Source organism: Cetorhinus maximus, chromosome 7 (assembly GCF_964194155.1).
Source record: "Cetorhinus maximus chromosome 7, sCetMax3.hap1.1, whole genome shotgun sequence".
NCBI lineage: Eukaryota > Metazoa > Chordata > Chondrichthyes > Lamniformes > Cetorhinidae > Cetorhinus > Cetorhinus maximus.
This window is the reverse complement of record NC_135885.1, coordinates 130,495,087-130,521,410: the sequence shown is the minus strand read 5'-3', so window position 1 is coordinate 130,521,410 and position 26,324 is coordinate 130,495,087. Positions and strand designations below refer to the sequence as shown.

The 26,324-nt window shown below is 44.0% G+C and overlaps 1 protein-coding gene and 1 long non-coding RNA gene across 2 annotated transcripts in view; one reads left to right on the top strand and one right to left on the bottom strand.

Annotated features, from left to right (window-relative positions):
• The window catches only part of ndfip2 (Nedd4 family interacting protein 2), a 124,651-nt gene extending 115,675 nt beyond the window's left edge, over positions 1–8,976 (top strand). Inside the window, exon 9 of the mRNA XM_078545939.1 lies at positions 8,006–8,976. The gene's annotated coding sequence lies outside the window, so the exon portion shown is untranslated. The remainder of the gene's footprint in view (positions 1–8,005) is intronic.
• LOC144683001 (uncharacterized) overlaps positions 1–26,324 on the bottom strand; it is a 246,933-nt gene that overhangs the window by 70,841 nt on the left and 149,768 nt on the right. The window lies entirely within an intron of this gene.

The following is a 26,324-nucleotide window of genomic DNA, read 5'->3' as shown; positions in this document are numbered from 1 at the left end:
CAGGCGATGGTGTTTGCATGCGTCTGCTGTCCTTGTCCTTCTTGGTGGTAGAGGTCGTGGGTTTGGAAGGTACTGTCAAAGGAGGTTTGGCAAGTTGCTGCAGTACATTTTGTAGGTGGCATACACTGCTGCCATTGTGCACTTGTGTTGGTGGGAATGAATGTTTAAGGAGGTGGTGGGCTGGATGGTGTTGAGCTTCTTGAGTATTGTTGGAGCTGCATTCATCCAGGCAAGTCGAGAGTCCATCACACTCCTGACTTGTGTCTTGTGGATGGTGGACAGGCTTTGGGGAGTCAGGAGGTGAGTTACTCGCCACAGAGTTCCCAGCTTCCAACCTACTCTTGCAGCCACAAATTTTTATGGCTGGTCCAGTTCAGTTTCTGGACAATGGTAACCCCGGGTTGTTGGTAATGGGGGATTCAGTGATGGTCATGCCATTGAATGTCAAGGGAAGTTGGATTCTCTCTTGTCGGAGTTGGTCATTGTCTGGCATTTGTATGGCATGTATGTTACTTGCCACTTATAAGCCCAAACCTGAATATTGTCCAGTCTTGCTGCACATGGATTTGGGCTGCTACATTATATGTGAAGTCATGAATGTTACTGAACATTGTGCAATCATCAGCAAACATCCCCACTTCTGACATCATTTTGTCTACTTGTTCCGTGGCCTATCTTATCTGGAGTAACTGTAGTCTGACTCTGGTAGTTACTTCAAATTGGTTTATTAACACTATATATTAGATAGGTAACAGAGTAGGTTTGTGTCTCAGGAGTATAAACTGTTTCATCCTTTCTACAGAGTCCCTAGCACATGACTGCTTATATCACTATTACATCATGATTGACATCACTTATTACCATAACTGTTCTATTAATCCATTATGCTACACTTACGTTGGAGGGAAGGTCATTGAAGGAGCTGAAGGTGGTTGGGCCTAGATGCTACCCTGAAGAATTCCTATAGAGATTCCTGAGGCTGAGCTGATTAATCTCCAACAATCAGAGCTATTTTCATATCTGATCTTTTTGTGTTTGCCTGTGTTTTAAAGTGAAGGTGAATTTTACTTTAAAAATACAGTAAATCTATTATGTCAGATCACATTGAAACTATGTGAAGAGCTTGGAAGCAAGACTTGAATAATTTCTTAAAACAAAAAACATGGAGGCTAACAATGATGATCTCTATTTCCAGAGAAACCATGAAAATGCCAACTCAAAGCCAAGTGTCAAACCCATAATATGCATCATAAACTACCTGAATAGATGTTGGAAGGATGGTAGCCAAGGACCCACTAATGCAAATATTCTGGTGAAATCCATGTCCTCAGACAGAAATGAGAAGTTCTGACCTGTCTTTCAATCTTCCCCCTTCCCAATTCCTCTTGCACGCTAAACTTGCTATCACGTTCAAACTTGCTAACTTGCACGGCTCTCAGTAGCCATTGCATAATGCACATCTAAATTATTGCTCAACCTGACCTCTTCCATTACAAAGTGAAAAGCCAACAAAGTATAAGTAAATGTTGCAAACTACTTAAATAATATTCAGCCCCATTGGAATTTGAAGCAACACTTCTGTGGACCGGCCTGTAATAAGCTGTACATTTGAGCGGACATATTATAAGCCCGTGTAAATGAACAAAATATAACAGATAGAATGACATTTTCCCTCAGTACTCTCTTAATGGCACATGACACCAATGTTGCCTAAGACAGGCCAGTTTTGCTCAGGCTGGAAACTTTTTTTTTGAGTTACCAACAGTCACAGATTGCAACTTCTTTCAAGTACAATCACAGTTCTTGGTTTTCCAGGAGTGGGACATGAACCCACAACCCTCTGATTCAAAGGCAAGGGTGCTATGAACTGAGCCACAGCTGACACCTCTTGCTCAGGCTGGAAAGAGAAGGGGAAAGGGAGCTTTAACTATCACTGGTCAATTTTCCAATGTAATGGACTAAATTGCCTACACCAGCAGACTATGTCAGCATTAGCTTTTTTAATTGCCTTCAGTGTTCTCCAGCCCCATTGCTTACTAATACTGTGGCAAAGTACCAAAGCAACATCCTCCACCCTCTCTCAGCCTGGTGCCCAAATTGTGTGGGATAGTTTGAGCACCTAAGTGCTGTTAAATAGTCAAGCTCTGGGATTTCAGATAGGGTTAGGGTCTTCCACACTGGTGGTTACAGGGAAATGTCTGTATAATAGTAAGGGGATAAAGACTCGGCGGGGAGATGTAGGGTAAAGGGTTAACTCTAATGATTGCTACGGAGCATATGCATGAGGAGCTATATCACCGTGATGTCACTCACTGAGAGAAGGTGACTGAGAAGCATCTTAGAGAGTAGCCCCAGTTATGTCTTGGTCTTACTTTACCTTTGTTTATAGTTAGTATGTAAATAAATGTGTTTCCAACAAAAGACCATTGTCTCTTTTAGAGTAAGAAGCTAGCGAATCCCGAGATAAAACCACAATAACAGAGGTGCGAGGTTCAGCTCCATCCCTCATCTGCCCTCTGGCATCCCCAGCAATTTCACAATTTCTGCCTTTATCCCTTTGGTGGTCATGTCTTGTGTCTCAGACATGGCTCAGTTGGTGAGCCTGTGGGTCAGAAGGTTGTAGGTTCAAGTCCTGCTCGAGGACTTGAACACAAAAATTAAGGCTGATGCTCCAATGCAGTGTTGAGGGAGTACTGCAGTGCCGGAGGTGCTGTCTTTTGGACGAGATGTTAAACTGACACTCCTGGTCTCTCAAGTGGAGGTAGAAGACGGGATGACCAATGATCCCTGATTTTACGTGTTTGCTCCATAATCAAAGATATTGTCCCTTTGCATGTTGTGCATATGTGTGGTTGCACTGCTCCCGATTGCCTGATTGGACAGGTTCGCCAGCACCCTCTACCCCACACTCCCCAGCTCTCACAGATTTGCCAACAACCCCTGTCTGTTCGTGTGGCCTCCCACACCTTATATTTTTTCCTGAGAGTTGATCACCCTGGTAAAAGATCCCATGGCACAATTTGAAGAAGAGCAAAGGAGTTATCCCTAACATTCTAGTCAATATTTATCCCTCAATTGACATTACAAAAATGGATTATCTAGTCATTATCACATTGCTGTGGCGGGAGCTTGCTGTGCACAAATTGGCTGCTGCATTTCCTATCCTATAACAGTCACTACACTTCAAAAGTACTTAATTGGCTGTAAAGCACTTTGGGACATTCTGTGGCCATATGAAAGGTGCTCTATAAATGCAAGTCTTTATTTTCTTTTGTTCTATCTGCGGACAATATTCCTCCCAACCAGAAACTTACCCGACAAAGGACAAACATTGTCTCCATGACTTGCTCCTTCTGGTGGATGTGTATATAATTGCATCCCATAGTCCTAAATACTACTTTGAAAGAGAGTACTTGGACTTCGAAGCTAGGAAAATGATTCAGGTGAACATATCTGATCTGGGACAGTCTGGGCAATGTGCCAGAAAGGAAATTATGAATAGATATAATTTTTTTTCTCTTGGGTGCTCTCATATGGAATATTATGCTACCATGGGAAGCTCCTTAACTACTTGAACTTTGCATCTCCCTTGTTCTGTTCCCATTGATTAATATTTAACTTCTTGATTGTGACCTTTGGATCGTCTATGTAAGAGGATAGTGAACAAGAGAACAGATAGTTAGGGACAACTTAATTGAAGGAATAAGAGAAATCAGTAAAAGAGAGGTTAAGAGTAGAACGAGGCAGTTACACCATTGCATCAACGTTTAGTGTATTCCACATGGCAAATGAAGTAATTTAATGCTTATGCTAATGAGTCACATATAGACCTTTCTATCCTTTAATAACATTTCTTATGTGTTTTGTGTTTATCATGATTTTAGAGTCACAGGTTAATTTTCTTCTTTGTCATTGGTTGAGTGTTTACAATTCTGTGTTTCTTTGTTTTCTTTCTAATGAAAGACTTGTATTTATGTAGCACATTTCACAGTTTCAGGCTGTCCCAAATTAAATACATTTGAAGGGTAGTAGTTCCTAATGTAGGAAACATGAAAGAGAGGTTCCACAAACAGAAGTGTGATAATGATAATGTCTGTTTTGGTGACAATGGTGGGAAATTTGGCCAGGACAACGGGATCATGCCACCGCATTTCTTCAAAAGAATGCCATGGGATTATTTTTTTGGCCACCTGAGGTGGGCAGACGGAGCCTTGGTTTAATGTTCCACCTCAAGGTCCTATCTCCTATCATGCAGCACTTCCTCCAATCCAGTACTGCACCGGAGTGCCAGCCTAGATGTTATGCACAAGTCTTTGGAGTGGGACTTGCTGCCTTTGGCCAGCAGCCAGTAACCCAGTCATGGCTGTTGTGTGCAGGCTTCTTAGGCCTCCCAGTTGTGTGCTAGGGGAATGTTGGACCTAGGGTAATGATCTGAACCCAGAAATATAGGCGTGCTTCACCTAACTTGTGCACAAACAGGAACCTGGAGGGGGAAGCATGTTGGCCTCACTGCTAACAAGTAAAAGACTTTCTTGATCCCCTACCATGTTGCAAGAACTTGCTGATGTGAGAAGGAGAGAAATGGAGACATGCCACAAAGTAGGGATGAGGGGCGAAATACATGGGAGAGAAACCTTGTGTAGCAGATGGTATCTCTGGGTCTTTTGGAAGCAAGAGTGACGGTTGCTTTACCTTTGCTCCCATGGGAGGTGCAGGAGTTCTTTTGCAATCCGCCACCATTTGATGTTGACTTTGTCCACAGTTAGTGTACTTTTGCTTCATATTAATCGTTATAACACCGGGAATTTGGGACTCATTCACATCAGACCCTCAAAAATATTGACAGGATAGATTTTAACTCCATTCACCAAAAAAAGCAACAAGCTTTCAGATGGGTGGCTAAACCATCTAACCAAAGCCAGAAGATGTTGATGTGTGAGGGGGATTGGTTGGGCCCTGATGATGTCAATGGATTCCGAGTGCAATTGTAAATCTGCCTTAAGTGCAGTATAAAGGGTTAACAGATGCGGTATGCTAATGTATAACATAGATGATGATATACTACTGACATCAGTCAGTCGTATATTAGACTCAAGAAAGAGAGAGGGAGAGAAGCTGGAATCATGCCTAGGATCAACGTGCCTACTCTGTAAGCTGTGTAGAAGTAGTACTAATAAACAAGTGACAAGCGGATACCAGAGCATGCCTACAGTCTGTCTAAGAACCAAATCCCACACCTAAAGTCCAAAATAGAGGGACACATCTCAGAACGTGTTGGCAGCAGTGGAGACATCGATGTAAAAGACACACTGGCACTATAGAAGGAACCACAGAATGCAGAAACATTTGAAAGCAGCTCGTAAAAAATCGGTGGAAGAAAGAGGCAGACTGGAGAGAGGTAATGATGACTGTACCTGGTGAGCGGTCCCTGCTCTTGCTCCACCCATTTGACTGCCTTGAAGGCCCTCAGAGAGGCCAGCAGTGGGAGTTATGGAAGTGCTATTTTCTCTGGTACTGAGCATCACCAGGTCTTCACAAAAAAGTGCCAAAGCTCCAAGTTAGTTCCCTTCTTTATGCCGTAGGTCCAGTAGCAGATGATGTCCTCCTAAGGCAGGGTGCACAGGAGTCCACCGTGGACTTTGAGCCCATTCTTAAACCTATTTTAGCCCGAAGCAAAACTGAATAATTGAACAAGCATGTTTTAACCAGAGGTCACAACGACCTGGGGAATCAATTGAATTATTTGTAACCGACCTATATCGCCTAGCTAGTTCTTGTGGATACAGGGCGCTGAAGGATGAGTTAATCAGTAATTGCAACGTCGTGGTGTCTGGGATGAAAAGCTTTCCGGACCAAAATTAGTATTACTTTGGGTCAATCGGCCCTGTATGCAAGGCAGGTTGAGCTTAGAGCATTTTAATTGGGCAATAATTTAGGGCAACTCAGAGGCTTCACATGACTGGGTAGGCAACGGGCAGTGGCCCCACTCATAAGAGAACTTGCTGAACCAGGCGAAAGGGTGGGAAAATCCACTCTGGCAACCATTTTGGGTTGCTTGCGTTGTGGTATGAAAATGCAGCATAGATGCTAGAACAGTCCAGTAGGGGGCAAGAAATGCTTCCAATGTGGCAAAACTGGATATTTCAAGTGTTTCTGCAAATCCAGTAATTTTGATCAAAGTCAAAGACCAGTAAGTATTCATGAAACACTTTCCAACCAAGAAATGGAAAGTCAAGACAAAGACAAAATTACAGAGTTCCTATGGGAAGTTGATTCTCTTAAACAAGACTTTGGGCGGAATTGTCCCAGATTTTTATTAAGTGTGGTAGCGGGTGGGAAAAATGACACTTTACCCATTAGCCATTATGATGGCTTCTTACGCTGTATTGTCTCAAACCTGCTGCATTCCCGGGAAACACGCCATTTCGATGGCGGCTGGACTCCAATTTGCCCGCCATACCGTCACCTTGTCGCTTCATCACGCCGGGCACCATATTTAAAGTTCGCGCACACCTCTCGGTGCTTCCAGCCGAGGACTGCTGCAAAGAAGACATGACCTCGAAAGGCAAGAAGACTGCAGCCTCCAGGTTTAGTGATGCATCCCTTAAGCACCTTTTAAAAGCTGTGGAGGCCCATTGTGATGTCCTGTAGCCCTGCTCTGGCTGTGGGAGAGACAGCAACATTACCACTCTGGCTTCATAGGCGATGGCAGTGGTGATCAGTGCCAAAGCTGCACAGAAGAGGTTGGCCATCCAATGCATGAGGATGAATTACCTCATCCGTGCAGCCAGGGTATGGCAACCATCTCATCACTCTAAACTCACACACTCAAGCCCATCACACATTCACTGGCATCTCACTCACTGCCAGCTCAAGGGACATCACCACTCACTCTCTCACACATACCCTCACGTCTCCATTGGGCCTCATCTACTCTGGAGACGACCTCCTCAGCCCTCACCATTTTGAGGCCGCTTGCACAGATCAACTTGTGCCTCCACCACAAACCCTGGATTACCCTCCTTCCCCAGAACAGCCCTCGCCCTGCATCCTCTCCCCTTGCCTGAGGCCATTTCTCCCCCTTCCCCAAGCAAGTCCTAGCCTTGCAGCCATACAAAGACACCCCCACCTTATGGCTAGCCTGATAGGTAGAGACCTGCCCATGAGGCCCCCTAAAAAGTGAGGTGGTGCTGGCTATGAAGCCTGGCGCTGATGACGCTGAGTGCTGTCCGAAGCAAGGTAGGCAAACAAAGCTCAAAGTCTCGAGCGAAGCACAGCTCGCCAGTGGATGTCGCTTATGTGCAGTTGTGAAACATGTCAGCGTGCAATCAAGCCAACGCAGGCAGACGATCCAGCGTGGGGGGATGATCCCGGTAGGCTGGCCTTATAACGATATGCAGATGTATTACAATGAGGTTTCCAATGTCCAATGGCAGGAAACGTGGCCCGCCATCGATGGGCTGAGCAGACGATCGCAAGCTGGTTTCACGACATCATGAGACCTTCCCGCCATATTGTCTGCTCGTGCCACCGAGCACGCCAGACACCAGCGAGCACGAAAAATTACACTCTATTGGTCAGTAACAGTCCAAGTTCAAGGCTTTGATGCTACTTTTAAAATTGATGCTGAAGCTGCTGTTAACTTAAGAGCAGATGAACTTGACTGACTTTAGCCAATAACACTTTACCCATCAGACATCAAGTTACAAGGTCCAGGTGGTATAGACCTTCCAGTCAAAGGCAGGACCATTGCTTCTCTCAGCTACAGGGGGTGACAGATCGTTGATTGTCTCTATGCTCTTCACAATCAATGTACATACATGTTGAGCGGAGATGTTGACATACTTCTAGGAATTCTAGAAAAACTAGATGATGTTCATCATTTGAATGATTCACTGTCCTGCATGCAGCAGTTTTCAACATTTTACTTAGAAGCAGTGGAAATTCTGCCTTCAGAAGCTGAGGAAGTTTATACAATCAACAGTAAGTTCTTTTTTTTTCACAGAAACAGCATCCGGTAGACCCTGGGCAGAGATTGAAGTTATAAATCCGTTCTTCATGAAGTAAGGCCAGAGGTGGCAGATACAGGAGGCACTGTAGCAGATGGTGACCACACCCATGAAGATCTGCTGGACCTGAATTCACTTTTCTTAGTGGCATATAATAATTTTCACAATATTATTGTGATTTATTTTAAAGGTAGGTTAAGAGTGGGGTTTGGATTAGTTTCTCTGTGTGAGGTTGTGTGTTGGGGGAGGGGTTTCAATTGAATTGCAGACAGTGAGTCTGGAACTTTTGAGTTATCAAAAGAGAAGCTAGGTTTGAAATGCTAAATATGTAAACATGGCTGAAGTTTTAGAATGGGAGGTGTGAAGAACATTTGTACTTTTAGATAAACCAGAGTCATGAATTTCAAAGAGGTGGTAAGGTGTTACACTTAGCCAACAGAGGCTAAGCCAAACAGTGTGTTTATTTCTCCCAAAGATTACTGATAATATGAGTACTTTGAAAGATTTATATTATGGAAAAAGTAAAGTTGCAAAGACATATTGGAACAATGGGATTTACATTAAAAAGGGAGAAACATGTATAAAGGAGATAAGATTATGTGTAAGGAAGGAAGGCATTCTTAGATCCAACAAGAGTGAAAAGCCTCCAGCCTCTATGTACCAAGCTGCTGTCTCCAGGAACCGAAACTAAGATAATTTATTTTAAATATCACTGTCCAGGGTATTGTGTGCTTTGCCTGGGTCTGTTGAAATCTATGTTGTTTTTCTGTTGCAGTAGCGAAGGTGTAATTAGGGGAGCTAGGAGTTATCATAGTTGCAATTTGTAGACCTATGTATGTGCTTAAAATCTTTTCTTTTATTAATAAATGTTTAATTTAGTTTTGTAAAAAAAACCTCTAAGACTCGGCGGACTTATTACTACTGAATTCAAGGCACGCATCTCGAAATAAAAATACAAATTGCAAAAACAGTTGTGGCAGCTGTTTCAAGTTTCCCTCTGGGATTTGAGCAGCTCAGCATCCACTGTACCATAACACTAGAGAGTGATGAGGAAGAATCCCTTGCAGTACTGAGTGATTTCATGGAGGTTGAGGTCCTAGGGGAAGATTTGCCTTTCCAGTTGAACCTTATGCACCTTATGCAATCTCTGTTGTCCTTTAGAGGATTCAGCCATGTTTCTAGTGGCTGAGCAGCATTCAGATATTAGTTCCATTGAACTTACTAATGTATTGCTTACTTTATCTCCTGTGTCCATGAAGAACCTTCCACAGAGGATGCCTTGCCTGAGTCCAAGTTAGAGTCCATAGAGGATCGCACTGTTAGAGAGCTGGGTGAAAGTCAATTGCCTGCCATACTTCAGTCCCAGCTGAAAATCTTCTTCCCTCCAAAGCTGGAGGTCAGCACAGACACTGTGGCAGAATCTTTAACACTTCTGAAGCAGCAAAATCCTGTACAGAAAACTTGTTCCAGAGTTAAATGTTACAGGAAATTCATCCCATTACAGAAGGTGAGGCTGTCTTGTCTACATATTCTAAGCAATTCTTCTCATTGCCCATAGTGGAGCAACCTCACAAAGAGAGAAGTGTGGCTCTCTTACCACTACCTGCAGAAAGTAGACAGTCCTCCCGAAATATCATTGGGAAATTCTCCATTTTTTTTTTAAGCATTTATGGGATGTGGGCGTCCCTGGCTAGGCCATCATTTATTGCCCATTCCTAATTGCTTTTGAGAAGGTGGTGGTGAGCTGCCTTCTTGAACCGCTGCAGTCCATATGATGTAGGTACACCCACAGTGCCGTTAGGGAGGGAGTTCCAGGATTTTGACTCAGCGACTGTGAAGGAGCAGCGATATATTTCCACGTCAGGATGGTGAATGGCTTGGAGGGGAATTTCCAGGTGGTTGTATTCCCATGTATTTGCTGCCCTTGTCCTTCTAGATGGTAATGGTCATGGGTTTGGAAGTTGCTATTGAAGGAGGCTTGGTGAGTTTCTGCAGTGCATCTTGTAAGATGGTACACACTGTTGCTACTGTGCATCAGGGGTGGTAGAGGGAGTGAATGTTCATAGATGGAGTGTCAATCAAGCAGGCTGTTTTGTCCTGGATGGTGTCAAGCTTCTTGAGTGTTATTGGAGCTGCACACTTGCAGGCAAGTGGAGAGTATTCCATCACACTCCTGACTTGTGCCTTTTAGATGGTGGACAGGCTTTGGGGAGCCAGGAGGTGAGTTACGGACCACAGAATTCTGAGCCACTGACATGCTCTTGTAGGCACAGTATTTATCTGGCTATCCCAGTTCAGCTTCTGGTAAATGGTAACCCTTGGATGTTGATTGTGGGGATGTCAGTGATGGTAGCATTATTGAATGTCAAAGGGCAATGGTTAGATTCTATCTTGATGGTCATTGCCTGGCACTTGTGTGATGCAAATGTTGCTTGCCACTTGTCAACCCAATCCTGGATATTGTCCAGGTCTTGCTGTATTTGGACATGGACTGCTTCAGTATCTGAGGAGTCTCGAATGGTGATGAACATCGTGCAATCATCAGCGATCATCCCCACTTCTGACTTTATGATAGAAGGAAGTTCTTTGATGAAGCAGCTGAAGATGGTTGGGTCTAGGACATTACCCTAAGGAGCTCCTGTAGTGATGTCCTGGAACTGAGACCATTTTCCTATGTGCTGGGCATGATTCCAACCAGTGGAAAGTTTCCCCCTAATTCCCATTGGTTCCAGTTTTGCTTGGGCTCCTTGATGCCACACTCGGTCGAATGCTGCCTTGAGGTCAAGGTCAGTCACTCTCACCTCACCTCAGGAGTTCAGCTCTTTTTTCCATGTTTGAATCAAGGATGTAAGGAGGTCAGGAGCTGGGTGGCCCTGGCAGAACCCAAACTGAGTGTCAGTGAGCAGGTTATTGTTAAACAAGTGCCGCTTGATAGCATTGTTATGACCCCCTCCATTCCTTTACTGATGATTAAGAGTAGACTGATTGGGTGGTAATTGGCTGGTTTGGATTTGTCCTGCTTTTTGTGTACAGGGCATACTTGAGCAATTTTTCACATAGTGGGGTGGATGCCAGTGTAGCTGTACTGGAACAGCTTGGCTAGGGGAGCAGCAAATTCTGGAGCACAAGTTTTCAGTACAATTGCTGGAATATTGTCACGGCCCATAGACTTTGCAGTATCCAGGGCCTTCAGTCATTTCTTCATAGCACGTGGAGTGAATTGAATTTGCTGAAGACTGGCACCTGTGATGTTAGGGACTAGAGGAGGCCGAGATGGATCATCCACTTGGCACTTCTGGCTGAAGATTATTGCAACTGCTTCAGTCTTACCTTTTGCACTGATGTGCTGGGCTCCCCCATCATCGAGGATGGAGATATTTGTGGAGCCTCGTCCTCCAGTGAGTTGTTTAATTGTCCACGGCCATTCACAACTAGATGTGGCAGCACTGCAGAGTTTAGATCTGATCTGTTGGTTGTGGAATCACTTAGCTCTGTGTAGTAACTGAAGGTATAGCCTCTGCTGCTGTCTATCAGGGGTCATGGAGTTCTTCGATGCTCCGACCAATGAGCCCTAAGTGCAGGCAATCTGGGAGGTGGGGCTTCCTGATGAGAGTTCTGATTGGACATGTAGCATCTGAAAAAGCTCTCTGTCATAAAGTTTATCTGTTTCTTATTGAAACCTGCAGCTCTGTCGAGTCATTACATTTGGCGATGAGGGTAAAATAGCTCCGAAGCTGCACCTCGCCTGGTTACCATGAATACATCAAACCTTAAAAAAAACGAAAAGACTACTCACCAGTCTTGCCACACTTTGGCAGAATTGATCCTTACGATGTGCCTACGGAAGACTGGAGCCAGTAAGTGGAGCGCCTCGGATTTTATTTCATAGTGAATGAAATTACCACGGAGGAATAGCAGAAAGCAACCCTTTTGAGCATATGTTATAGCAAGACATTCAATCTCATCTGCAGCCTGACTGCCCCAACTGTGCCCTACTCTAAGTTCTTTAATGAATTAGTGGACCTTGTGAAAATGCATTTCCAGCCGAAGCCATCTGTAATAATACAATGGTTTAAGCTTAATTCCAGATTTAGGGTCCCGGGAGAGCCCATCGCAACCTATCTAGCGAAGCTGAAGCAGTTGACAGAACACTGCGACTTCGGGGACATGTTAAATGATATGTTGCGGGACTGATTAGTTTGTGGGGTTCAGGGTGACACCATTCAGCACCGTTCACTCGCAGAGGTCAACATTGACTTGAAGTGCGCCCTGGAAATATCACTCGCCATGGAAAGTGCTGCGAGAGACTCGAAGGTTTTGTAACACATACAACATGGCGCTGTTCTTCATGTGGGGTGGGAGCCTACTGCCAGGCGTGGCGCGAAGAGCAAAGACACAGCATTGAAGTGAGAGGCAAGGTCCACTGTTAGAAACATGAAAAGGCCTAGTAGAAACACTTCAGCAGCAACTCCAAGATTAATTTGTTATAGATATTGGGGTGGCCATGGACTGGACAGATTCAAGGAGGCAGAATGCCATTACTGCCATAAGAAAGGTCACGTAGTAAGGCAATGCAGGGTGAAGTCGAAACAACCCATAAAGCAGCAAACCAACATGACTGAAATGAAAAATACAACAGAACCTAAAGCTGTCGATACTGACACTTATCCCCTGTATAACGTCACCGCTGTAAAAACCAAACCTATCACAGTCACAATCCAAGTTAATGGGAACCCACTAATAATGGAGGTAGATATGGGAGCCCCAACCGCAGTGGTGGGAGATCACACATTTAATTATCTAAATGAAGGTGCCCAGCCACTGAATTTGGAGTGGGCAATGGCTCAATTGAAGACAAATACTGAAGAATCCAAACAGGTAAAGGGCATCGCCGCAGTACCTGTTATATAGGTAACAGACAGCCCAGCTTCCAGTGATAAGAGTGACAGGAGAAGGGCCTAGTCTTCTGGGCCGAGACTGGTTACAAAAAGTTTGGCTGAAATATTTCACCTGAAAATAGGATAAGTTCCTGAACTGCTGCAAGGATCCCTCGGGTCAGAGTTGGTTCCTCTGGAAAATCATGAAGAGAAACAAAATGAATTTAGTGCCACTCTGAACAAACTGAAGAAACAGTTGGCAGAGAAGACTCAACAATGTTCGATATTCCAGGAGGAAGCCAAGAGATACAAGAAAGAGGCTGAAGAGCTGAAGAATCAGCTGAATGAAACAAAAGAGGCCTTAGGAGGGAAAGTCGTGGAACTTTCCAAGATGCGAGTGGATAATGAGGCTTAACCTTTGAAAAGAACCAAGTTAAGATTTCACCAGAGAGAAACTTGGCTGACTGTGAAATCAAATTGAAGGACAGGGCAAAACTCTGCAGCAAACAGAAAAAGAAATGGAAGAAATCATATTAGAAAAAGACAACCCGACACTAGAGTTCAAGGAGCTAGAACTAAGAGCATTGAATGTCGCAAACATACCATTAACTATTAATGGGTTTATTCATTGAGGATAAGGCCATTCTGCCAATAGCATCAGCAAGAATATAACGTTGGGCTTTGATATTTTCTGCGTATGAGTATACTTTTATGCACTGTCCTGGCTTACATATTGCAAATGTGGACGCACTCAGTCGTCTCCCATTACTAGATAGCATTGCACATGTTCCAGTGCCACAAGAAGTTGGTGTTAACACTGAATTTCTTGGATTCTTCACCTGTGTGTGCGAAACAAATTAGAAATTAGATGAACAAAGAGCCAATTTTGTCAAAAGTCAGAGACCTTCTTTTGCAAGGGTGGTCAAATTCACCCGTACCTGAAGAGATGAGACCACCCCATGCCCGAAAAACAGTTATGTTGTCAAGATAGAAATTTGTTGTGGGGATCAAGAGTTATTGTCCCTTTGCAAGGAAGAGAACCACTCTTGACAGTGCCTCACAATGGACACCCAGGCATATCAAAGATGAAAATGCTCATGTGAAGCTATGTCTGGTGGCCAGGAATTGACAGTGACATTGAAAGCATGGTCAAGCACTGTCTCCATTGACAACAACAATAGAAATTGCCTGTTAAAGCTCCACTACATCCATGGAAGTTGCCTGGTCAACCCTGGGCTAGACTACATATTGAACCACCGATCCCTGAGGTGACAGATCAATCTAGAATAGACATGCCTGAAGTCTCTGTAGAGTTGCCAGTCCCTGAACTGCCACTTTCTAATGATGTATCTCATGCTGCCGTTCCTGATCATGTCGATCCTGTGGAGGAACCTCAAGTAGTAGAGCTACGCTGCTCTAACCGAATAAGGAAAGCACCTCAGAGGCTTAATCTTTAATCACCTGAAGTTGTACATATATATATGTTGTTGGATAGTCAAATGTTCTATGTAAATAGAAACTGTAAAAAACTAAAGCAGAAGGAAATGTAGTAACTGAATTTATAGCCTCGCCTGCTGTCTATCAAGGGTCACATGATATTCTTGGAGGCTCCGACCAATGGGCTCTAAGCGTGGGCAATCTGGGGGCAGTAGAGCTTCCTGACAAGAGTCCTGATCTAAGCTGTAGCATCTGAGAAAGCTCTCTGTAATAAAGTTTATCTGTTTTTTGTTGAAACTTGTCCAATCCGTCAAGGCATTGCACTGCATTGTCCTGTGTTGTAGCTTCACCAGGTTGACACCTCATTTTTAGGTATGCCTGGCACTGCTCCTCGCATGCCCTCCTGCTCTCTTCATTAAACCAGGGTTAATCCACTGGCTTGGTGGTAATGGTAGAGTGGGGTATATGCCAGACCAGGAGGTTACAGATTGTGATTGAGTGCAATTCTGCTGCCACTGATGGCCCACAGCACCTTATGGTTGCTCAGTCTTGAGTTGCTAGATCTATTCAAAATCTACCCCATTTAGCACAGTAGTAGTGCGACGTAACACACTGGAGAGTGCCCTCAATTTGAAGATTGGACTTCTCTCGACAGCGACTGTGTGGTGGTCACTCCTACTGATTCTGTCATGGACAGATGCATCTGCAGCAGGCAGGTTAGTGAGGATGAGGTCAAGTATGTTTATCCCTTACCACCTGCCGCAGACACAGTCTAGCAACTATATCCTTTAGCACTGGGCCAGCTCAGTCTATAGTGATGCTACTGTGCCCCCTCTTGGTTGATAGACACTGAAGTCCCCCACCCAGATTACATTCTGCACCTTTGTCACCCTCAGTGCTTCCTCCAAGTGGTGTTCAACATGGAGGAGCACTGATTCTTCAGCTGAGGGCGAGCAGTATGTGGTAAACATGAGACTTCATGGGGTCTGCAGTTAATATTGAGGACTCCTAGGGCAACTCCCTCCTGATTGTATCCCACTGGGTCTATTCTGGGACAGGACATACCCAGGGATGGTGATGTCTGTCAGGTATTCCATGAATATGACTTGAATAATCTGTGGGATAGCTCTCCCAATTTTGGCACCAGCTCCCAGATGTTTATAAGGAGGTTGACAGTTGCCTAGGTCAAGGCCATTTGACAGTCAACCACTGTGGGTCCAGAGTCACATGTAGACCAGGTAAGGACAGCAGATTTTACAGGTTTTTTTTTAAACAACAGTTGACAATAGTTTCATGGTCATCATTAGACTTTTAATTCCAGATTTTTATTGAATTTGAATTTCACTATCTGCCATGGTGAGATTCAAACCCAGGTCTCCAGAGCATTATCCTGGGTCTTTGCATTACTAGTCCAGCGACAATACCACTACACCACCCTCTTCTAGCCCTGACAGTCTTACTGAAATTTAGTTGTTTTTCCTTCATCGTCTCATTTCATTGAAATCTCAGATCTTAATACCTTTTCAGTCATCAATACAGCAGTGTGATACAGCTGTGACAGTCTTCCCTGTAGTTGAAGATCATTCTTCTTCTGAAACCCTTTCCCTGTGTGTTTTGAGGGAGCAGCAAGTTCCTCAGCGTGCCCTGACTTCTTCTCTTTGAATCCCAGAGTGTCCAAAGGGCAATTCTTTTTAGTCTTCTCTTTTGGGTCAGTTTTTCATTAAATACTCTCCATTGTCCTTGCAGTTCAGTCATCCTGCAACCTACACTCTGCTTCCCAGCAATGCTGACAGCAATGCTGCTTATGTGTTGACCTATTCTGTAGATGATAATGTCCTACCAGATGCAAAAGAAAGACCTCATGTGTCCAAGACGTCTTCCACTAGGGCCGAGAATTCTGTGGGAGATTGAATCCCCCAGGACCGTGACTTGGGGATGGGAAAAGTAGGAGTTGGAGTTGGGTAGAATCCCTCAGGTACAGCTTAAAAGTTGGCATGGATCAGTTGGGCCAAAAGGCCTGTTACTTGGCTGTAATTTCTATGGGCTGGAGTATATGCTGAGGGCAGCCTCCCTGCACCCCAGCGTAAATGTCAGGGATGAGCCTGCCTATACTTTGCCAGCTCGCCCCACTTTAATTTTTTGGCCAACGGACTTTTAATTATTATGAGACAAGATTTCCACCCCTCTTTGGGAGGAAGACCTGCCTTTGTGAAGTTCTTGGGACAGAAAACAGCCTGAGGCACCAGAATTAAAATTGCACAAGCAAACAATAGCTTCTTTTATTAAATTTGCTTCTGCAGATTCTAGCGGCCTCCCTCTGCTGGTACAAATGTGTATGGTAGCTTCAAGTGAACAGAATGAACATTGCACTTTTCAAAACATTATACACGACAGGCTCATAGAGCTGCTAGCCAATCAGAAACCAGCAGCTCTGCATCACACCAGGATCGGTGAACACTGCTGCTATTGCAGGAGGCTCAGGAAGAAGAGCAACCATAGATGCCCTGGAACCCAGGTAAGTCCAGGAACTTGCCGGGTCCCAGGTTGGTAGGCCCCAGTGAGGGGTTGGGGATCATGTTAGACAGGGTGGTGGTCGGGGGGTGGGGGAGGGTGGATGTACGGAGGGAAAACTGTGATGAGGGGCCTTCAATTGGCACCAGGGACTTGGAAAGGAGGCCCCCTCCCCCTTTTCACCACCCAGTAGTGCAAAGGGTCAGGCAGGATGTTGGGTGTAGGCCTCTCCTGCTGCCTGTTTAACCTAAGCGGTGGTGGGATGAGGCCCTTAAATGGGTATTAATTGCCCACTGAAGGGCCTCAACTGGGCCACGGGCAGGTGGTACCTGAAGCCCATCCCTCCCCTCCCCCCCCCGCTGCTGGTAAAATTGCAAACGGGGCAGGAGGGCAGATGCGGGAATGCTGTCGGTGGCACAGTGCCCCATTTTACAGGTCTAGCCGCCTGCTTTCCCACCCCCAAAAAATTTAGCCCCATGTCACTCTTTGCAATTCACATGCATGCTACCTACACTGTAGCAGAGTAACAGCAGCATTAAATGGGCTCATAAGGAGAAAATTAGATCAAATATATGGTATTTCCTCCTCTTCCATAAATGTTTACCTCCATTCTGTTGTTCAGGATATCCACATCCTGTTTATTGAATACTCACATCCTGCTATGAAGCAAATATCAAAAATGCCTGTGGTGAGCTTTTACTTTGGGGTCTATGATCCAAACATGATGCATGGATGACAAATTGGCCAGGACCCCATTATACCAGAGTGAAAAGGACAAACTAAACAGAGCTCACCTAATGTTTAGACAGCTGAACCAAGCACATTAAAGGTTTGCGTCACACAGACACTAAAACGACCCGAAGATCGCTGCTCTGCTCAACGGTTTGTCATCATTTCATCTGCAGCCCCGCGCTTTCCTGTATCACTTTGTGTTCCCTCATTCCCGGTCTTTCAGACTTCTGTTGAGACTACACATTTTTATGACGGAATACCTTAGCTGAACCTGTGTATATTGGATTTCGCCATCCATCTTGCAGACTGCTATGGAAACAGCTAAAGCTTTTTTGGCTTGTGAGTTTGATGTGGAAGAAACTGTTTAAAAGTTGATTCCTGTCCACAGCTTGAGTGAACAAAAGACTTTTTTGGCCAGCGCCGATTTCTAAATTCAAAAAGCTAACCTGCTGGAGCTTAATGTTTTCAACAGATCATTATTCAGGCTATAAGTGCTGCAATATACTATCCTGCTGTCGTTGTTTAGTTATCATTTTACAGCTTTACTGTATCATTGGTGATTAAACTACCTCTTGCAGTCTGCTTTATGTGGGAAAATTCAGTCATGCAAAACACATTATAGTAGCCGTCAGAGCATATTTCTGGAATCTTTTCTCCTTCCCCTGTCTCTGCACTTGCCCTGAAGACAATGATTCATGTTGTCATATGGTTCCACACTCATTGCCTGTCTTATGGTAATTTGCCCAAATGGTCATTCTTCATGCATGAGTGCAGAGTGTTGATGAGCCATTTAACCATGAAAAGCGTCACAGCTGAGCTGAATGATGTCCTCATCTGATGTCCTTGCACATGCACTCCAGTACAGGAAAGCAATCAGATTAAGTAGGACCATGACTGATTCCCTTTTCTTCCTTAGTCTAAATGGTGCTGTTCTCACTGACTCCCGCTAACTGGGATCTTCCTGGGGCCAGGTTTTCAAATGCCAACAGGGTGGGATCCAGTGTGGGCATCTTTTCAAAATCACAGTCGAGCGGGGGCTGGGGGTGGGGGGTGGTGGGGGGTCATCTCAGGATCCTCCGGGACAGTTTTAAATTTCCCAAATGCTGTTGGCAGTGGGATGGATTGGGGACCTGTTTGCCACCAATTAAGAGCCCATTAAGCCCCTTGAGCTTTTAAAGGGCGGTGTAGTCAGGAATTTAATTTTTAATATTTATATTGGTGAATCTGAACAGTCTGGTGCACGTTAGTTGGGATTGCCGTGGGGTCAAATGAAACTTCTTTTTCAATTGGTGAAAGTTGTAGGGCCCTTGGACAACCTGCCTTGGTTTGGCCTGGTTGCCCTCATTCTGAGGAATCTATCCTCATGGCCATCTGATGAACTGCCTCCTCTCCTTGTCAAGGCAGGCTCCATCATGGCTGCCACTGCCTTTGCTGCTGGCACCAGGCAGACAGCTCCTGCCTCCTGGAGGTGCTTGGAGCCACTAACTGGTGTAGGGTTGGGATCCAAAATTCATTCAGATGTGGAGTTCCTGAACCTGCTTTGAAAATCTGGCCCTTAGACCGAATGGCTCAGTACCACATCAGGAAGTCTATTTGCTCATTGCTGTCAAACTCACACAAATTTCCTAAGTTTACCCCAGATCACAGCTGACTGTAAATTTGCTTACAGCAAGGTACAAACTTACACCTTTGGTGTTTAATGCCATTTTTTTTCAGCATTCATTTTATTTCTCCTCATTCAGACCTAAAAGATATTTTCTATAACCTTGAATAAATATTTATGGGATCAGAATACGTATGAAAAATCCAAAAAACTTACACTCATGCCAAATGTGCTTCAAACTTTAATTCTCATACATAATGGCGAACCTGAAGAAGCAATATGGCATCAGTTCAGTGTTTCACTTGGTCCCGATTGTTTATGCTGATTTGCACCTGTTTTTAATGTTCTGGCATTGGCTAATTTGTTGGGAAGATCAACACAAGTCTTGGTGTAAGTTTCAATGTAGCTTGCCAGTTTATCAGGAAATTCTAGGTCATAATTGTGAAAGATGTTTAATTATCCAAAAATAGATACGGATAAGGAAAATGTTTGTGGTGAAAAGGGAAGTTTTTTTTTTGCTGTGTGTTCAAGTCTGTTTTCTCAGTCAATATGTTGCTCCTCCAACAGAGAAGGAAACCCTACTTAGACCAATTCTGGCTTCCAAAGTGGAAAAGCCGTCAACCTAAAAATAGTGGGAAGCAGTGCCTGCAATATAATTAGATTAAGAGCAAGAACATTAAAATAAAAGTTGCCAAGAGAAATGGGATCATAGTGAGTTTTTAAGAGCCCTAACCAAAGTCACAACTAGAAGAAAAATAATTGCAAATAGACCAACAGATTGGGAATGGGACATCTTGCAACAGGAGATAGAAAGCCTACAGGTCAAGTACATTCTACTATGGATAAATGAGAAAAAAGACAAACTTGCATTTACATAGTGCTTATCATGACTACAAGGCATGTCAAAGTGCGTTATAGCCAATGAAGTACTTTTTGAAGTGTAGTCACAGGTGTAACGTAGGAAACATTAGCGAATGTAGAGTATATTAAAGGTTGGGATAACATGGATGAATAGCAAGATCGGAACAAATTTGAAATGTTTACATTCTTCTGCCTTCTAACCTTCTTAACCTAGATTATTTTGGCTCGCATATCTTAGATGACTCACATTGGCAAATCCCAACCTTGAAATCGAGATAAACTTTTGGTGAAGCATCTGGGAAACAAACAGAAAACCCTATGTGGTGTAATGTTTGATTAGCAGAATTATGCCTTCATACGATCGTGCATTTAGTATTTAAAAGTAAAGGAACATTACGATAGACTTTGATTCAAGTTAAAAATATCAAATTATTTATTTACAGTAGGCAACGCTCCAAATAACTTGAATGGACAAGGTAACAAAAATGAAATCTAATCACATAAGAATAACTTTCAAATAAATGCAGTATTTCTTCTTTCATTAAGAAATATCAACTTGATTATTACAAATTCAACATCTTGCTTTAGATACCTTCTCGTGTTCAGTGACGTCAGCCATTCCTGTAAGTGGATCCATGTTACATGCTGAGGTTGATTCAAACTTGCCATTATCTACTGATCCAATGCTGCAAGCTAAAGATTGCAACAAAGGGTCCTTGTTGTTATATGTAGTCATCGGAGATGAATACCGGAATAATAATTTTTATGTTCTTTCATTGGATGTGGGTGTTGCTTGAACTGGTGCAGTCCATGTGGTGCTGGAGGTCCAGATTGTTGACCAATGACAGTTCAAATCTGTTGTTATCAAGAGAGGCAGCAACATCATTGTGCTTGCCCCTCCTCTTGGGCTCCATGTCACCCTGGCCATTGATCCAAGGCAGACTGCAAAATTTCTCTCCATTGATCAATGCATGACACAGAAATAGAATTCACCATATAACCCAGTAGACATGTCCTCTTGTTACTCACAATTTTTCAAAAACATCCTTCTTTTGGAGTGTCAGATATGATCAGTTGTGGATGGATCCAATCCCACCTTTTAGCCAGACACTTCTTCTTCCAACTGTGCCACCTCCTCCTGCTCAGTTTTTCTTTGCTTCACTCAGTGCATTCTGCTCAAGGTGACTTTCTAAATTTTCTAAATATCTATACCTGTCCTACTGCCCACCAGGGTAAGGCGTAATATTCTTCTTGGTCATTGTCCCTACCTCAGCTTCTCATGTCATAGCTACAGAGACAAAAGGATATAAACTGTTATCACATGTCCTTATCAACATATCTTTATTGCAAAGGTGGGGTCAGAGGCATGGGCAGGAGTTATACTGTTCAGGCTCCAACTTATGGAGGTGTTGCTAAGAAAGTGCGGCCTTTGAGAAGTATTCCACTCTTCATTCGGCCTACTGATGTTATGTCTGATATCAGGCCTCCCTATCTCTCTCTCCTCCTTTAGCTCAGTCAGCTAAATGGCTAGTATGTAGCTCTGAATAGTGCCAACAAAGTAGGTTCAATTCTTGTTCCGGCTGAGGTAGACTTGGCACCTGCCCCTGAGAATGGAAGGCAATGGCAAAGAACCACAGAAAACAACTGCCAAGAAAACTGCTCAGGATGAAGCATCAGCAGACAATGAACCAAGACCTGCCTTTGGTACACATGAATGAATGAATTGTTCCTGTTTAGTGCCTTGAGTTGCTTTATTGTGTTAAAGTCGCTATAGAAATGCAAGTGGTTGTTATTGAACTGGAACTTAAGACTCACCTTTTGCTTCTAGCCTCCCCCCTCCCCACGCCAACCCCCAACATATTTCTGCACAAGTCTTCATGATTCAACAAAGCATTAAAGAACAAAAAGTAGCTTTTATTCACAATTTGTTAATTTTCTTTAAAATAATCTTCCAAACAGAACGATTCTCAACGCGCGCCTGGTTATCTGCTGCTGCTGTCCACAGATATTGTATCCCTGTTTTTTCTAATAATTATCGAACACAGGAAAATATGGCCCATGAGGATGCTGTCTTGAAAGAAAGTTGGAAAGCTTCTTCTTGTGGTGTGTTCCCTGTAACTGATAGTGAGAGTATTCCTTACTCTACATTTCCCAACTTACTGCCCATTTACCTGCACATCAAAGTAAGGAGAAAAGTACAACCCTCAAATGGATGGCACTCTTAGTGCAGATTCTTGCTGAACAGGTAAGAGGACTGGGTGTGAAGAACAGTGTACTGTATCTGCCTGAAAAATATGGTCCACAACAGAACCGTTTTATCATTACCTGTGTGTCTTATATTTGAAGATCTGCGTAAACTGGGTTGTCCCACTTACCTTAATTAGCAATGTTACATTGCTAGATTTGAGGTAAATAGACGTTAGCCCTTTAAGGGAATTTTCTTTAATCCTCAAAATTTAATGCAAATTGCAACATTTATTATAACCCCTGAGTAGAAAATATAATCCTTATAAAATGTACATCTAATACTGGTAGAGGAAATGGTATCAGAAATATCCAAAACTATCTCTTTTAACTCCTTCCTCCAAGTTTGCATTCACAATTTGAATGAAATCTTTGTCAGATTTCAGAATTTAACCCATTCTAGTCTGTAAAATGCAATTAAGTCACAAATTGGTTATGCTGGTCCAATTTAACAAAGGCAGGTGTACAGACCACTGATTATGGCGAGGTGTTTTTTTAATGTTAATAGTTAAGGAAAATATTAAGGGTGGATATCCAATCTGGGCTATGTGCAAAAATCATTAATCTATTCATAAATAGGCTTGAAATTCCACTACCCATTGTGCACGGAGAAAATCTTCCCACTCTGAGCTAGCGGTTAGTTACACATTGCAATTATGCACTAAATGCATTTTCACAGTCAAAGGGATTATAGCTTCCTCCTTTTTCCTGAAAAATATACAATTTCCTCTTCCTGTCTGACACATTAGGCTGATGGCAGCGTTCCACTAGCTTGCTCAAACTACTATTCATCATTTATGGACTGTTTGCAAGCTATCATCACACCCATGCGTGACCATGTCATCACATGTATCCAGGCACATGTGTTGAGCAGCACACATCAAGGTAGAAATCATGTGCCGGAATCCTGACTCATCCATCTATAACATAGCTAACTCAGCACACACTGGGGAGCTATCATGTGATTTTACTGGTCCGTAACTCTTAGAAACATCGGAAATCTATGGCACAGAAGGAGGCTATGCAGACTCCAAATTCCATGCCATACGAAAAGTAGCTATTTGGCCTAATCCCTCTTTTCAGTTCTTGATTTGTGGCCCTGTAGGTTATGGCACTTCAAGCACATATCCAAGTATTTTCTTAAATGTAGTGAGATATCTGTCCCTACCATCCTTTCAGGTAGTGAGTTCCAGACCCCTACCAGCTTCTGGATGAAAGAGTCGCTCCTCAAATTCCTTTTAATTCCCCTATCAATTAGTATAAAACCAAACTCCCTGGTTATTGACCACCCTGCTAAGCAGGTTAGGTCCTTCCTATCCACTCTATCTAGACCCCCAATGAATCGATACACTTCAATTAAATCTCCCCTCAGCATCCTCTGTTCCAAAGAAAACTACCCCGACCTATCCAACCTTTCCTCAGAGCTAAAATTCTCAATTCCTGGCAACATCTTCGTAACTCTCCTCCGTATCCTCTCTGGTGTGATCAGAACCTTTCTGTAATGCGATGACCAGAACTGCACACAGTACACTGGCTGTGGCCTTAGTACCACACTGGGTGATACATTTAGCTACTGGGCTATAGGGGCTTTTGGGGGTTTAATGTATTGCTATGTGAAGCAGCTTACTGGAAGTCAGGGAGGCGGGACAGTGAGAATGATTGTAAGGGTGATGTCCTGGTGTCATTCCTCACTTAACTGCAACTTGCACACACCTCATAAGCATAGCAACCCAATATGTGGTCTGGGGAGATCAGGACGATGGGGAAGTAATAAAGAAGCTCGCCTCTAATGTTATAGGTTGAGCACTGCGTTCATGAGGTGCTGTGGGCCATCAGTAGCAGCAGAATTGTACTCAATCACAATCTGCAACCTCATGGCCCGGCACATCCCCTACTCTACCATCACCGCCAAGCCAGGGGATCAACCCAGGTTCAATGAAGAGTGCAGAGGGCAAGCAAGGAGCAGCACCAGGCATATCTAAAAATGAGGTGTCAACCTAGTGAAGCTACAACACAGGACTACTTGTGTGCCAGACCGCATAAGCAGCAAGTGATAGAGCTAAGCAATTCCACAACCAACGGATCAAATCTAAGCTCTGCAGTCCTGCCACATCTAGTCATGAATGGTGGTGGACAATTTAACAACTCACTGGAGGAGGACGCACTACAAATATCCCCATCCTCAATGATGGAGGAGCCTAGCACATCAGTGCAAAGAATAGGCTGAAACATTTGCAACAATTTTCAGCCAGAATTGCCGAGTGGATGATCCATCTCGGCCTCCGCCAGAGATCTCCAGCATCACAGATGCCAGTGTTCAGCCAATTTGGTTCACACCACGTGATATTAAGAAACGGCTGAAGGCACTGGATACTGCGGCCTATGGGCTCTCACAATATTCAGGCAATAGTACTGAAGACTTGTGCTCCAGAATTTTCCGCGCCCGAGGCAAGCTGTTCCAGTATAGTTGCAACACAGGCACCTACCCGGCAATGTGGAAAGTTGTCCATGTATGTCCTATACACAAAAAGCAGGGCAAATCCAACCCGGCCAATTACTGCCCCATCAATCTACTCTCTATCATTAAAAAAGTGATGGAAGGGGTCATTAACAGTGCTATCAAATGGCACTTGCTTAACAATATCCTGCTCACTGATGCCAAGTTTGGGTTCTGACAGGGTCACTCAGCTCCTAACCTCATTACAGCCTTGGTTCAAACATGGAACAAAGAGGTGATCTCTGGAGGTGAAGTGAGAATGACTGCCTTTGACACCAAGGCAGCAATTGACCAATTGTGGCATTAAGGAGCCCAAGCAAAACCGGAGTCAATGGGAATCAGGGGGAAAACTCTCCACTGGTTGGAGTCATACCTAGCACGAAGGAAGATGACTGTGGTTGTCAATCATCTCAGTTCAAGGACACCACTGCAGGAGTTCCTCAGGGTAGTGTCCTAGGCCCAACCATCTTCAGCTGTTTCATCAATGACCTTCCTTCCATCATAAGGTCAGAAGTGGGGATGTTTGCTGATGATTGCACAATGTTCAGCACCATTCGCAACTCCTCAGATACTGAAGCAGTCCATGTCCGAATGCAGCAAGACCTGGACAATATCCAGGCTTGGGCTGACAAGTGTCAAGTAACATTCGTGTCACACAAGTGCCAGGCAATGACCATCTCCAACAAGAGAGAATCTAACCATCGTCCCTTGTCATTCGATGTCATTGCCATTGCTGAATCCTTCACTATCAATATCTTGGCAGTTACCATTTACCAGAAACTGAACTGGACTAGCCCATATAAATATTGTGGCTAGAAGAGCAATTCAGAGACTAGGAATCCTGCGATGGGTAACTCACCTCCTGACTCCCCAAAGCCTGTCCACCATCTACAAGGTACCAGTCCAGAGTGTAATGGAATACTCTTTGCTTGCCTGGATGAGTGCAGCTCCAACACTTAAGAAGCTTGACACCATCCAGGACAAAGCAGGCCACTTGATTGGCACCACATCCACAAACATTCACTTCCTCCACCAGAAATGCACAGTGGCAGCAGTGTGTACCATCTACAAGATGCACTGTAGAAACTCACCAAGGCTCCTTAAGCAGTACCTTCCAAACACACGGCCACTACCATCTAGAAGGACAAAGGTGTCAGATACATGGGAACACCACCAACTGGAAGCTACCTCCAAGCCACTCACCATCCTGACTTGGAAATATATTGTCATTCCTTCACTGTTGTTGGGTCAAAATCCTGGAACTCTCTCCCTAACAACACTGTGGGTGTACCTACACCACAGTAACTGCAGTGGTTTAAGAAGGCAGCTCACCACCACCTTCTCAAGGGCAATTATGGATGGGCAGTAAATGCTTGCCTAGCCAGTGGCGCCCACATCCCATAAATGAATTTAAAAAAATAATTGGATGTCGCATTTTCACAAAATAAGACTACGGCTGGAATTTTCCAGACCTGTTGGCATACAAACATACGAATTAGGAGCAGGATTAGGCCACTCAGCCCCTCCTGGCTGATCTGAATGTAGCCTCAAAT